Genomic DNA, 15714 nt, shown 5'->3' with positions numbered 1-15714 from the left:
ACACATACACACACACACACATTCACACACTGTTGCAACGTCACTGTGATCCTAAAAATCTGTCTTGGGTAATAATACAAATAAAAGTTACATCCAGAAGGCAGGCATGTCTTTCTATCTTTGAGACTGATCTTAACATTGAACTAGGAAAAGTTATGAAGTGAAATAAATATAAATGAATGTTAAATTGGGATTGTAAAATAAGAAGGGGGAAAAAAGATTAAAACTACAGCAGTGAAAGTAAAAAGATTGAGACAACAATTATTTTACACGGGATAACATAATTCTATAATACTGTGCATTTCGTACAACACATTTCTTTCACCTATGCTGAGCTGTTAAAAGACCAGTTATGTAACTATGTAAATCATATACAGCAAAGTACTGTGGTTAGTGCACAGCTGTGAAATTCAAGATCAGGGAAGTTGTCATGTCCGACATATTCAAATCATTGGATGCAGTGGGATCAGTCAAAAACTGTGTTTCTCAAATAACTTGAGGCGTTTGAGATATAACTTGTATATTCATGTCTCTGTCTTCCCATACAAAAACTGTTTATCCATATTATAATTCAACAATTCATGCTGTGTTTGTCTCTCTTGCTTTATCCCTTTAAGAGCTTGGGGCAGAATTGAGATAACGATCTCGCTTGTCTCACTGATGAAGTCGATCTAAAAGGGAAATAACAATTCCTCTGTTCATGTGATAGCAGCTTAATGGAGCCCCTCAACCACTGGTATGTATCAACGTAACCAGTATAGCAGCAGTGGTTTTAATGTGACCTCTCACTCCTCACATTGTTTACATTATCTCTGACAGCTCTTATGTTAAGTGTTATTTGAAGAATCATGCCACTGGTGTTTGGAAAACAGGGAAATACATTAAAAGACTCCAGGGCATCATACAATGAACAGGGTCCAGCTCACAGCCTCAACAGGTTAGAGACCACTCCATGGCCCCTATACACATTGTTCCTAATGTACTGATTATTAATAAATCATGCTAATTTTCACTGAATTCTGATCTATGAATTCTCAGGAGGTAGGGAGGGTTGTCCACTAAGCAGAAGGTTGATGGTTCGATCCCCGGCTGCTCCAGCCGATGTCCAAGTGTCCTTGGGCAAGACATTGAACCCCAAGTTCCCCCTGACAGCTGTGCCGGTATTGAAAGAATTGTGTGTGCTGAGTAAAGTAACGCTGTATGTGAACGGGGGAATGGGGCCTGTAGTGTAAATTTGTTTGAGTGGTCGATAAAAGTAGAAAAGCTCTATACAAATAGAGTCTTTATATATTCACCATACATCCATACATATAATAAAAAGGGCTGCAATAATATAGTGAAAGATGCTGTCTTCTGAATCTCACACAATATTCTCATGAAGTTATTCTTGTAGTAAGGACAAATTATTTAGTTTCCTCAAGTAAAAATTTGATTTGTCCATTTTTGGTGAATTTTGACTGCAGCTAAATTGTGTTGATTTGATCAGATTTCCTGACTCCCTAATTGGATATACAGCGTTGATAATTACCAGATACTGCCAGAGTAAGCTCCAGAATAAAGTTATTTTCCATCCCATTGGTAAAGAAGAAAAAAACTATACGTGCTCTGCTGTGTCCTGACACAGGAATGTGATCTCTCAATCCACCCGAATCTCCTGTGGCAGACTGTGACCTGTTTGTGAACTGTTTGACCCGGATGAGGATCATCAACCTTCACAGTTCTCACAGGACACAGATCAAGACCGGACCCTGAGATAAAGACCCCGATTCCAACAAACACTGAGCTGCGATGAGATTGTTGTGCGAATGTAGTAATGTAGTGAAATGGTTGCATTCACACCTGAAGAAAGGAGAGTTTTGTGATTTCACAACATTGCATTTATCAAAGAACAAAAATAAGGATCTTATTCTACTTTTTAAATCAGTATTTGCGGTTGGGAAATAAAGTATAAAAAGTACTGTAAATTTTCAATTTCCCAGCTGCCATCTTTCATTTTGCACTTGACCACTGGATGTAGCAGTGAAGTGTGTGGCCTACAGCCTGGAGACAGAGTCTCTAGCAGACGTGTGATGTTATTAACTTTCCTCCTTGTTTCCCGTCCATGTTGCCGCACTGATCCAGGCTGCGGACTTTGGCCAGTCCTGCAGATCTGTCACCCTTGGGTGTCAAATGCGGGGTCGGGACAGCGGGCCCTCCTCCCATTTGGCTGTGACCCAAACAACCTGGTGATTTGTCATCGCGCTGCCCTCCTCTCACACCTCCCAGCCGCTGCTGTGTGGAGCAGTTGTTTACCTCCAGGTCAGGTTACACTTGTGGTTGTGCCATGGCGAGTCTTGTGAAACCGAAGAGATGACCTGGAATTCTATCCTTTGACCCCTGTGTGAAAGGTACACTTGTGACGAGGTTACACTCACATGATTGGCCTATTTCTTTCTTTCTTCCTTTCTTTCGTTTTTTCTTTCTTTCTTTCTTTCTTTCTTTCTTTCTTTCTTTCTTTCTTTCTTAAGTTCCCCCAAACTATCATCAAAATAATTAACTTGGAGGTATTTTTGAAACCATGTCAAGTGCAAAAGAGACAATGCAAAAATCGGCTTGGCCCAAAAATAACAAACCATCCATGACATCCAATTCATTAGATAGCTCTGTCATAAATAACAACATACTCCATTTAACACTCAAGGGCGAAACGGTGCTGCAAGTCACACATGGCATCACATTACAGGTCACACTCCCTTAACTGGATTTACCACCTCAGTGTTAAAGCCGACCTTCAATGCTGGGGATGTGAGCCGTGGTTGACACGAGGCAAACATAACCAGGAGTTATTCCAGGTAAAATGAAAAAGATTGTTTCCATCACCATAAATAACCTAAGAGTGCAGAGCAGGAGCAGCAGAGATAGAAATAAAAACAGACTCCTTGTGTCAATATGACCAGTACAAAATGTCTCATGGTCTTCTCACTGCCAGACAGCACTGATGCAAAACGTAATATTTGGTAATCTGGCAGCAATGCAATTCATTCAAATTCAATCTGTCTCAGATTTGACGGAAAGTGCAATTCATTTGTACAATAACTAAACAATAAATTGACTGGTCATGCTTCCTGAGGATTATGTTGGTTGCGTTCTGCTCGATTGAGGCTCTCGCTGGCTGGGAATCCATTTTTCTAGCAAAGTGTTGTTATCTGTGGTTTCACTCTTTGCAGTTTTACCTGGAATCTCATGAAGCTCATTTAGGTTTGAACTGAGAATCCAGATCACGCAGACATGGTTGTTGCCTTGGCTGAAATATTCTGCTCAATGAATTAAATACTTAAACAGGAATTGTCAGGGCTACTTTGAGCAGCATATGTAAAGGAACAGTTTATACACTATTTGCGTTTTTGCCAAAAGTAAGATGCGAAGATCGTTAACATGGCTTTTCAGTCAATATGGAGCTAATGTGATCATCTGAGCATAAAGGCTAGAAACAGGGAGGAACAGTTAGCCTGGCTCTGTCTAAAGGTACAATATCAGTCTACAAGGTTCTATAATCACTATTTAACATGTTGTATGTAATTTTATTTCCATACAAACTGCATCCATTCATTTCATTCTCCAAGATCAGCTCATGGAGGGAGCCAGCTCAGCAAGATCTCCCTGAAAATCCCTTTAGCGAAGCTTTCCAGCTCCTCCTGGGGATCCCAAAACCTTCTTTAAAACTATATACATATCGATATATATGTCCATATGCAGAATTACCTTTGTTACCCATGGTTACCTGGGGCTGCCTCAGCAAACGCCGCTCAGTTTCCTCTGCTGTATGTTTCCTCAGATCATGTAATGCTCTGTAAACACAATGGCATGTGGATTGTAAGAAGGAATCTGAGCAGCAAAAAGTCGAAAGCTTCAGTGAAACATGGAAGATTAAGTTCATAACATCTGCTCTGTGAGTGACACTCCCCCTTTTCCCCCATGTTTCACTGCACCAACATTCTTGACACTATGAGCGCATGTGCTTTAACTGTTGGAGAGAAAAACCCTGCAGTGAAGGAGAGGTATGCAGTTCTCCTGGATATCATATTTTCTGAGCGGCAGTAAAAATTTTAACACACCCATGTGTCTGACATTTACACAGGTTACACATTAACCCCAGTTTTTGGATGTGTCTACTGCAGAGCCAGCAGTCGACTGTTTGATCCCTCAGCTGTTTTTTTGAAGGCAGATATTTACCTTTTAGAAAATGTAATAAATCATTTGAGAGGCTGAAAAACACTCAATATGCTCTGGTGAGTCGATAATGCTCCATCGTATCTGTTAGCGCCTTGCTCTTCTCATAGGTGCTGCCACTTAAAACATAGAAATTTCGGGATTTACAGTGGAAAAAGTTTAGAAGGCATGAATAATGTTTAAGTAAATAACTAATTTAACTATGTTACAATATCAGTGGGTCACTGCACCAGGTGGCACCAGTGAATCCTATCTGTAGCCAACGCTCAGGTTACCCTGGTACTGACTATAGACAGTCCTAGTGAAGGTCTTTTCTACTATTAGCACACTGTTAGCACACTGACCCTATGGAAACATGCAGTGACTGTCACTGAGTAGCCTGCATATTATGGAATCATGATGTTCTTACGATGCTCAAGGTTGAGGATAGATCTGCAGCACAAACATGCACAGACTGCTTTCAACTTGATGATTTCCTCTTCCTCTGGCGAGGCCTGTAATCACAAGGATCTTGCATATATCATTTGTGCAATACTTTATATTGTTGTTTTTAAAGGCAGCACTTTGTGTTTAACCTTTTTGAATGCTGAGACAAAGTTTTTTTGTTTTTTTTTTTCTGAAGGGAGGGTTAGAGTGATTGAATACACAGGACCCTCCTTCATTTTACTCTATAGCTTGGTATCACAACTAATAACAAATGAAATATTTATAAAGAAATATGTATATAACATACTTTAACTGCTAATTGACTTTTTAACTTGCCAGTTATTTGAACTGAAACAAATCTATTAAAGCTAAAACTCTATCTATCTACCTGTATATCTAACGATCTATTTGTCTATCTATATCTAACTATCTATTTGTCTATCTATTTGTCTATCTATCTGTCTATCTATCTGTCTATCTATCTATCTATCTATCTATCTATCTATCTATCTATCTATCTATCTATCTATCTATCTATCTATCTATCTATCTATCTATCTATCTATCTATCTACCTGTATATCTAACTATCTATTTGTCTATCTATATCTAACTATCTATTTGTCTATCTATTTGTCTATCTATCTGTCTATCTATCTATCTATCTATCTATCTATCTGTCTATCTATCTATCTATCTATCTACCTACCTGTATATCTAACTATCTATTTGTCTATCTATTTGTCTATCTATTTGTCTATCTATTTGTCTATCTATCTATCTATCTATCTATCTATCTATCTATCTATCTATCTACCTATCTATCTATCTATCTATCTATCTATCTATCTATCTATCTATCTATCTATCTATCTATCTATCTATCTATCTATCTATATATCTATCTATCTCTTCTCGTATGTAGCTTAGTGAAAATCATCATGTATAAAGATCCACACACAGAACACTGTGTAATTCCACCACTGGTGTATGTTCATCCTCGGAGCTCTGTGACCCCATTTTCCCTTGCCTGTGGAATGCAGACTTCTGGCACCTTCAGTCAGATCCTCCTGCTGCCAACTCCTTTTAGATTGTCTTCTCAGAGAGACACTTTCTTCTTCATGGACTGACATGGAATGAGATGAAACGAGATGAACCTAGATGAAAACGGGATGGCCAACTCAATGAGGTCATCGTCTTATTCGATTCATACATCCCATCTGGATGAGAAGTTTTTCATCGCTGGTTATATTATGGTCCCGCAGAGAACCTTTTCAGCAATTTTGACATCTGCAACTCTTTCCGATATCTGTTTTACACATTAAATCAACACATTACACCTTTCTGTAATCCTTAAGAACCAGAAGTACAAATGGAGATATCATACACACAGGAGACATGCCACTACTTTTAGTTTTCTTTGTGCCCAAAAGAAAATCCTGCCTGAATCTGATAATCTGGAACAGGTCAAATCGTTTTTTTCTGGGAAACTATTAGCCTTAAAAAAAAAGCCCAAATCACCCTGCTTTAAGTCTGCCGACCTCAATATTACCAATTCTTAAAAAGCATTATGCAAAAATGACTGATTGAGAAAATGTTTATTATTCCTAGAAATGTCATTCATTCATCTTGACATATAGAGGTCTTAAAGAAGTCTATCTTAAATAAATAACTTATGAAATTAATTTGGAACATTCTATTAAAGGCATATCATATTTTTATATGCAATTTAAATGCAATCAACAGAAAGCCAAAATAACAATAACAGATCATTAATGGGGTTATTCAACATTCGATTGGAGCCACTCGGGGAACAATCCGTCCTTGGAGGTGAGAGATCATCATCTTCGATCACCCCAGTGTCTTCTCCACGTGTTTGGTGAAACCAAAGGCTGCGGACGACAGGACAGACACTCTTGTGTGCCTTTTGGATCATCTCTGTCCTACAGAGCTGAGTGATTACGTGCTTGTTAAGTCTCCAGCTAATTAGTTTAAACAGACAGGGACAGATTGTATTTACCCTTTAAGTGCTGTCTGACAAAATGCTACATCTCTTCACTTTATATTTTTAAAACTTCTTGACGTCTCTAAATGCATATTTCCCCCATTTACACAACTTGTATGACTGTCCCACATTATCAATCAGATTTGATCAAGTGGGACAATTAAAAAATGTCTGGAAAAAAAACATTTTAAAAACTCTTTGTTGCTTGAATACATCACAAACATAATTTGATAACAATAATGAACATTGTCTTATCTATCATTTATATCCTTAACATGAATCTTGTCAGAATCCTATTGCCATGCAATTCCATGCAATACCCCCATGAAGTCATGTGATTTGAGTCACATGATATCCATGATAAACTATAGTAAAAGTCCTGTTGACTAGATATTGTTAGAAAGGGAAACAAACAGACTGAAGCTTAGGTGTCTCACGTTACCTAATGTCCCAGATTACCTGAGCTGAGCCTACGTCCCTAAAAAACTCACCTGACTACAGTTTCACACAGCTCAGGGTGTGTTCAGCAGCGCACCGGCACAACAAGAACATCTCAACAAGCACAGGGAGTACAAACGTTCCTTTGTGATGCGCAAAACACTTTTCAGTTCTGTCAGTGAATGATTTTAGTTCAGGTGATGTTGCAATGTTGATTGTTAAGTATCAAATTATACTGTCATACTAAAGCTCACAAACCGTGGCCTCACTGGATCAGGTTTAAGCCTGTGTTCGACTCGGGAGACTGAAAACTCCCTTTTTATCTTCACATCGGTGGTTAGAGGCCTTTTGACTGCCTTTGTTGAAATTATATATATAATTGGCTTTGGACATAACATTGATGACTGCATTTCTGAATATCATCAAAGCTAATCAAGGCCTGTTCATACCTGTGTAAAATGCTAGCTACAGTGTTTAGCTATATTCTTAGTCAATGATATGCTATGCTAAGATAAAAAGGGAATCAGTCCCTGCACACGTGCAGAACGAATATGCAGAGAAAGAAATAACTTCTCTCTTAGTGAACTGATTTGTTGTTCAGACGTCATGAAAAACATGCCACTTCAAAAGACCATTTGTCATGTCCACGCCTTTTAAGCTTTTCACGTGTTGTTGCCGTCCAGTCCAGCGAGTCATTTGACACCGCTTTAGTCAGGGTCAGGGGTTACTCAGTGGAGAAATGACGTGGGTGAAATGACACGTGAAAATCAAAAAGATAAGTCGCGATAACACGTGAAATGACTTTGAAATTGGATGTTGACACTGGCATGTTATTCAAATATAACACCAGGATGAACCTAACCTCTGTCCTTGGTGCTCAATAAAGCCAAAAGGTGTATTTTTTTATTTCATTTCTTTTTATTAGTCAAAAGAGTGACAAAAAGACTCACATACAAGATAGATAATACATATAGAAATAAGTATATAATGAGATTACATACAGACAAAAAAAGCAGTTATAATGATGGGTAGGAGATGAAATAGGTGTGTGTGTGTGTGTGTGTGTGTGTGTGTGTGAGTGTGAGTGTGTGTGTGTGTGTGTGTGTGTGTGTGTGTGTGTGTGTGTTTGATTGTGAGTGTGAATGTGTGTGTGTTTGTGTGTGTGTGTGTGTGTGTGTGTGTTTGTGTGTGTGTGTGTCTTCTTGTGTGTGTGTGCGCGCTTGTGTGTACATGTCCATGTTTAGTGGTCTTGGACAAGTTATTGTAGAGCGTGCTGAGCAGAGACAGAGGAAAAGATGTGGTGTAAACAGTTATAATGAATAAATGATGCAATACCATGTGGCTGATGGGTATGGCACGGTGGTCATCCAACCAGAAAGTCGGCAGTTCGATCCCGGTCTTCCCCATCTGCGTGCCGATGTGTCCTTGGGAAAGATGCCCATAGAAAAAGGAGTGCTGCAAATAGATGAAAGTGTGTGGTGAAGGGGTGAATGGCAAACTGTACTGTAGAGGGCTTTGAGTCGACATCAAGACTAGAAAAGCTCTATATAAATACAAACCATTTACTATATCAACATCATTAAAGTGGTAATGATAAACAAATATGGTATGATATAATATTGTATTACCACTTTCTGCAGCCACACATTAGCATGTCTCCTGCATTGTTTACAAAATAGTAAGCAACCGTGCGCAAGTAAACCAGCAGGCCACAGTCCAACACGGTCCAGAGCCACTGTTTATATATTTGAGTGACTGTCAGACAGCTTGCTTAGTGCTGCGAGCTCACAGTTATCTCAGAAAAGAAGAGGAAGACAAAACATACAGGTTTTCTGACATTGGCAGAACACAACTATACCAAAACAAACAATATTGTAATGTAATGTAGATAATAAAAACGTTTAATTCTAAACATCTTTCTGTTTACATCAACATATCTTCTGGAATCAGAAAAGAGAATATGCCAAATGTTCCAGTGGTTTGTTGAACGATGACATTCCCTTATTGCTACAGATGGCAGATAAGGAAAGCGTATAGTGTAGATACAAACAAACACTGCAGGAAATGTTTTTATTGTTCCTCCTAAGATATGTGCCGCCTTTATTACACTAAGCTGAAGAATTTCAAAATATAAGACTAGAATGTAACTCAGTAGACTGCAAACCTCCGCCAGGGCCAAACCGTCCCCTTATGAAACCATGCAGATTTAAGTTTACTAGATACAGATTTGAATTCTTTCATTAACATTATTCTCTCGGGAAAGGGTGATCTGGATCCGTGCCAAAACTCAATGGGTTCTTCCCTAAACAATACCACATCTTTACATACAGTTTTGTCTTTCTCGAAAAATAAACAAACAAAGTGTGGAGACATTTAAAAAATATCTGATGGTTGTTTTGTTCGATCTCATACTGAGATTAATATTCAAAGTTTTATGTGATGGCTGTCCAATTTTTGCATAATCTATTTTGCAAATCACATTGTGTTACTGATACTATTATTGACACAATGTGATATTGCATTTTATCCTTGTTTCGCTACTGCAAATTATTCAATTTGACAACCTGATCCATGTGTATGCACTATTGCACACACACACACACACACACATTGTTTGCATACACTTCCACATTGACCCCTGGGAGCTGCCATGTGCGACAACAGTCTTCTTCACCTCCATTCCATCATTCATTTCTTAATCTAACTCTTTTTCTCCAGCGGCTTCATTGTAAATGTCATTTTCCAAACATAAAACCCACTGTACAGGGATCACGTCTATGTTCCCTCAGTCTCTCACACACTTACGTGTACAAACACACTCACACCCACAAACACACACACCACCACACCTCTTGTAACTGTGCCGCCCGGCCTGCCCCCATCCTTCTCCCCGAGGCTTTGCTGTAAAACAACAGTGGAATCTGCCATGGTGACACGACGTGCCCCGGTACTTTTCCACAGATAAAATGCAGCAATATGTGCTTAAATCGACTCTGAACGTTTATTGCCTCACATTCCATACAGCCAGGGAACAGCGAGCTCAGTTTTCCCATCAATGAATATGTTTTGGTCTTTTCCCCTGAGGAATTGGCTGCTGATCAAACTATGCGTCATGATCATTATCTCAAAGTGCAAACTGTAAAGAAGCTTGCAAAAAAAATGCTAATAAATAGAATAAAATGAAAAAAATAAAGCAAATAAATTGTTACAAACAAGGAAAGAAAAACAGAGCATGACCTTTCAGGCTGCTGACAAACCGTCAACTGTATGTAATAATATATTTTCAATGAATTCCGGTGTAGAGGTGTGTGTTGTCTTGAATGGCCGTCAGAAAGTGACACATTGCCTTCCACATGATTTACTGCACAGTGCAGCACTCAGTGTTGACCTTTCCTCTGCATGTACAATCCATTTAGCCACTTACAACTGAGGATGCATTCTTTGGTTCAGCACAACAAAGCCAGCATTCATGTCTCCCCTCTGGGCGTTTTATTCAAGGTTGGTCCACGAGGACGACAGTGGCTGTCCTCAGACGACCTGAGATTGACGAAATGATATTCATATTTCAGCTGGAGATAAAAACCTGGTTTTGACTTTAGAAAATCAATCAGGAGCTCGGTCGGGATGCTGAATCTTTAGTTGAATCTGAAGTTTTAATGTTGGTGTGTTGCTAATTTCACTTGATGTGAAATGAGGAATCATAACTCTCTGGCTGTCAGTCTCTTTTGAATGCGTGGCTGCCGTTATCTTGTGCTCAGCCGAGAGCAGGATGGAACAGCAATGTTCTGAATTCCTTCCAGCTCAAATTCTTTGTGCACCTGTAAAAACAACGAAAGCTCCGGCCTCAACAAAAAAATAAGATGAGATGAGATGGTGCAATTACAAAAAAGCAACATTAGTTAGGAATACAAAATGTACCTCTTAAGCGCTGAGAGGAAACTCGATGGGTTTAACATTCTCCCGACAGGTTGTGGAAACTGGAGCTGAGGTTCCTGTTTGATGAAGAATAACCAAAATGTAATTTTCCTTTATTCTAATGTGAAACTCTTATAAAATCTTCAGCCCTAATACACAACAGCATTGTCAGCAAACATTATGGTTTGTTTCCTAATGTTTTCATTTTAAAACAATAATCTGTAGAGCTGCCTCAGGTGAAATATGTCCCTGCTCTTTATTCATAGCGAATGGTGACGTAACTGAAAATGTTCCCTTTTTTCTACTAAACGTCAGCAGACCTCATGCTCTTACCCTGTCTTACATTGTGTATCAGGAAATGCCTGGTACAGTTTCCTATAAGTACCAAGTCAATATGTTGAAGTAACTTATTTAAAGAAAAAAAAGAAGATATGCATGTTGTAATTCATGTTAATGTCAAAATATCTTGCCACTTTGATTGTTGCTTATATGCTTTTATTTATTGTTTCTATTTCATTTACACTTTTACATCTATATTGACTGGAGAGAGAAGCCTTTCTCTTTCTTTCACACTATGGACTATGGGATTGATGCATTTTGCCTAAAAACAGACTTAATAAATGTATTTATTAAAAAAAACATACATTTTACTTATCAATACATTGACTAATACCCTCGTTCATGTATAATGTGACGATATAAATATGTGACCTGCTTCTTTGATTGAGGAAGAGTCACACCACCACCACCTGCGTCAGGTTTTTCCCACCCACAGTAAAATACGTTCCGTTCTCCACTTATCTGCACAGTGAGACACAGTATTTGCAGTTTGGCCCCACAATGTACTGGATGCACCGGGGTCACCAGAGGTTCAGTGACTATTACGCAAAGAACGCATAACACCTGCACTTTAAATGTATACGCGTCTAAGTGAGTTCCATGCATGCTTCATCAAAGCAGGGAAAAGGTCACTATGTTCTGCTCACATTGAATTTTCACACTCATTAGTGTCCATGGTTGGTGGGTTAACTTATCAACATCTGCTAAAAGTGACACTGAGTCAGGGTTTTTTGTTTTACCTTTATGCTTCTCTATTTTTAAGAAACTTTATAGCATATTTTGCCTTTCTATGGTAGGTTTGTGGAAAAAAATTGCCATGTCAGTATGTTGCAATCACAAAGATCTTGAAATGTATTTTTCTCCTGTGCACACTCCTCTCCAAATTCAAGTGCATGCTCCTAGTTCAACGGAAATTAATGCTTCCCTCTTTTCTGCCTCGGGCTGTGTGTCTGTGAAGTAGTAGAAACGGTAGTTTCAGAGCCCTATTTTACTGATGTGACCTTTGATCCCTGTCAGGCAACCATGCGCCTGGGTCATGTTTTGGGACAGGCACGTTGATATCCGTCTGCATCTAGGCCCCAGGTCAGAAGAGTTCATGAGAGGGGGGTGGGGGGAGAGCTTGTTAACACACAGCTCCAGACTCTTCAACTAGCTGAGCAGGAGAGATGAGGAACAGGAGCAAATAAGTTCCAGGGTCGTCAAGATCCCATAATGAGTTGTTTTCATGACATGCATTCTTCCGAGGGGCCTTGCAGAAAATGAGAATGGACGTCTGTTTGTTCTACGGGGAACATAATCAGAGACAAATAACAAAGTTTGCGTATATTTTTGGATTTTTTAAAGACTCAGGGCCAGTCAACCGATTTTCCTATCTAAATCATGCCAGTCAAGGTTAGTACTGGGGCCAGTGGTTAGCACTGTCGCCTTACAGCAAGAAGGGTCCTGGTTCAAATCTGGCTGGGAGTCTTTCTGAGAGGAGTTTACATGTTGTGTCTGTGTGGGGTTTTCTCTGGGTACTCCAGCTTCTACCCACAGTCCAATGACACGTTATCCTTTTCAACAAGACTGCTTGATATACAATATGTCCACTCACATACCACTACCGACATAAAGCCTCAATTAATTTACTTTCTGTTATGTTACAAACTGTTCATTCCTGTCAGTGTTGTGAATACTGTTATTATGCTGATGTTCTCAGTTACACATGGCATCTATTGCACATCTGTCCGTCCTGGGAGAGGGATCCCTCACATGTGGCTCTCTGTGAGGTTTCTATGTTCTTCCCCCTTAATAGGTTTTTTGGGTCGTTTTTCCTAAGTCTTGTTGACGATTAAGGGCAGAGGATGTAGCACATTGTTAAGCCCTATGTGATAAATTGTGATCTTTTAAAATATGTGCTATACAAATTAAGTTTGATTGATAGATTGATTGATGTCGGTTAATTGGCGATTCCAAATTGACCATCGACCACTGCTCCTTTCTGTAGGTCGGCCCTGTGATGGACTGGCGACCTGTCTGGGAGGTACACCGCCTCTTGCCCGCTGTCAGCTGGGATTTGCTCCAGCAGCCCCCTGAGACTCTCAAAGCATTAGCGGTATAGTTAATGAATGGATCTATTATGGGTTCTGTGGCTCTGGAGGAACTGTTGTTCGGTCATAACTCTACAATACAAACTGGAAGTGATGAGAAGGATGTGGACATTTACCCATGAGGGAGGGCTCTAATGACGGACGCCATCAAGCTGCATTATGGGAAATGTAGGACAGTATTTTTCGAGCTCGACCCACATGGGGACTAACAGTTTAAATAAATAAAATGATCGAGGAGTCATGCTTTATTTAAGTGGCGCCGACCTTGATTTGTGAGCAACTTCAATACTTCTTTCAGCTCGATTGTTTTGTGACCCATGGAATCACAATATTTCTGTGATAAATGTTAGAAATCAAACTATATGAATGTATATGTGACGCACACCGGGTTGTAGAAATTCACATGTGCTCATTCTTATCTGCTCCTTTGCCGCAGCAAAGCCTAATGTGATGTTGGAGATGCTGCACTGACATAAGACAGGAAAAGGCTGACTTATCAAATCCCTGCATCCTCTTGCCTGTGAACAAACGACTGCACCAGTAGAGCAGAAGTTTGCTTTCTGCCGCCGACCGAACAAGTGTTGTCTGTTATCGTGAGGACCAGCAAACACTGCTTCTTTCAAAAGGATGTGAAGATGAACAACCCACAGCAACTTGGGCCACTGAAGATAACCGCAGGGGAAAAACAGCGAGGGTGAAAGCTGAAAGAGATGTGTTGTCATAGCCACCTGAACAGCTGTAATTAGACCAGTTGAGCTGCATTGCACATTTCTTTTATGGGGAGAGATTCAGCGTGAGACCTTTTTCTTCTCTGCAAAGTGTATGTTAGGTAGTTGTTTTGTGTGGGTGGGAGGAAGGCTGATAAATTAAGCCACAGTACAATAGCTGTTTTTACTCTTAATGCTCTTAATGCTGCTAAATATGACCTGTTATTCAGTGGCACATGGAGAATTTTTCTAAATCAGGGGCCAGGATTTACACAGAGGTGCCAATTATCAGAAAATTAGAAAATCTTACCAAAGTCAAATATATTAGTAGTATTGTTTATAAGTGAATACTTTATTCAAATAAGAAATAAAAAAAGACAACCGACAGGATATTGGCATTTCAGGGGCTGAAATCTGAAGTACCCCCCCCCCCCCCCCCTACTGTTATCATATAGCGACATACAATATTATATATTAATGGGTCAAGTCTAAGGTGTGTGCAGTGCTCATTGAAGCTTGTTAATAAAATATTACATGATACACACATATATATATTTTCTGAATTTCCCACGGGATTAATAAAGTATCCATCTATCTATCTATCTATTATAATATATATTTATATAAATCCACTGACTGTCATACACATAAAAGTAGAGGGAAATGCTGCATCAAGTCCAAAGCCTGTAATCGGGTCTGAATGTCTTTCTGCCCTGATTGTTTACATTCGTGTGACAGAGGCAATCCTCAGAGGAGTCACAATTCTCTCGCTCTAATTCTCCATTACTGCGGTCCTAGTGGATAAAATGTTATTCTATGTAACTTCATTAAGTCATAATAATTGATAATAATACTGCATAATTAGTAAGCTACACTATGATCACATGCACAGAGCGGAAGGAAAACTCTCTTCACCATATTCCCAGATAATGTTTAACACACAGGCTGCATATGAACATGGTACAGAATAGACTAAGGTAACAGACTGCATAAGGTACAAATTCCTGAGCAGTTGCCAAGGAGCTGGTGAGGAACCAACCACTTTACATGAAGAAAGACAGAAATAGTCACAGATACATGATAAGGGGGTAATAATTAGGTCCTGCATTGAGGCATTTAGCTGATGACTCACTGTTAATCACGAGCAAGTCATAGAGAGAGTGATCAGGAATATATCATTACACACTGTCTGATCTTAATGATCTTACTATTGCATTATTTTGTGCATGCCACTCATTGCATATCCAGATGCTTTTGATTAGGGGGTTATCAGAAAAGCTCTTGTTGGTTGTTGGTTGAAGGGAAGTTTGTTTTTGTGATTTGTTGACTCCAACACTGGGTTGTTACTCAGAGTTTTTAACAAGATTCATGCACAGCTGGGATGGTGAGACAGGAAGTGGTGGGAACATACATGAGTGTAAGCCTTTATGGGGGTTGAGGACACAGACGCACACACACACACGTACACAAACACACAACATTGCACTCCTGAGGACATTCATTGGCATAATGCCTTCCCCAGCCCGTTACCCTAACTATCACAACTAAATGCCTAACCCTAAAACTATCACCGAAAAAAAGATTCC

Source organism: Platichthys flesus, chromosome 14, assembly GCF_949316205.1.
Source record: "Platichthys flesus chromosome 14, fPlaFle2.1, whole genome shotgun sequence".
In the NCBI taxonomy this organism is placed as follows: Eukaryota; Metazoa; Chordata; class Actinopteri; order Pleuronectiformes; family Pleuronectidae; genus Platichthys; species Platichthys flesus.
The sequence above is the reverse complement of the archived record's forward strand: the minus strand, read 5'-3'. Positions refer to the sequence as shown.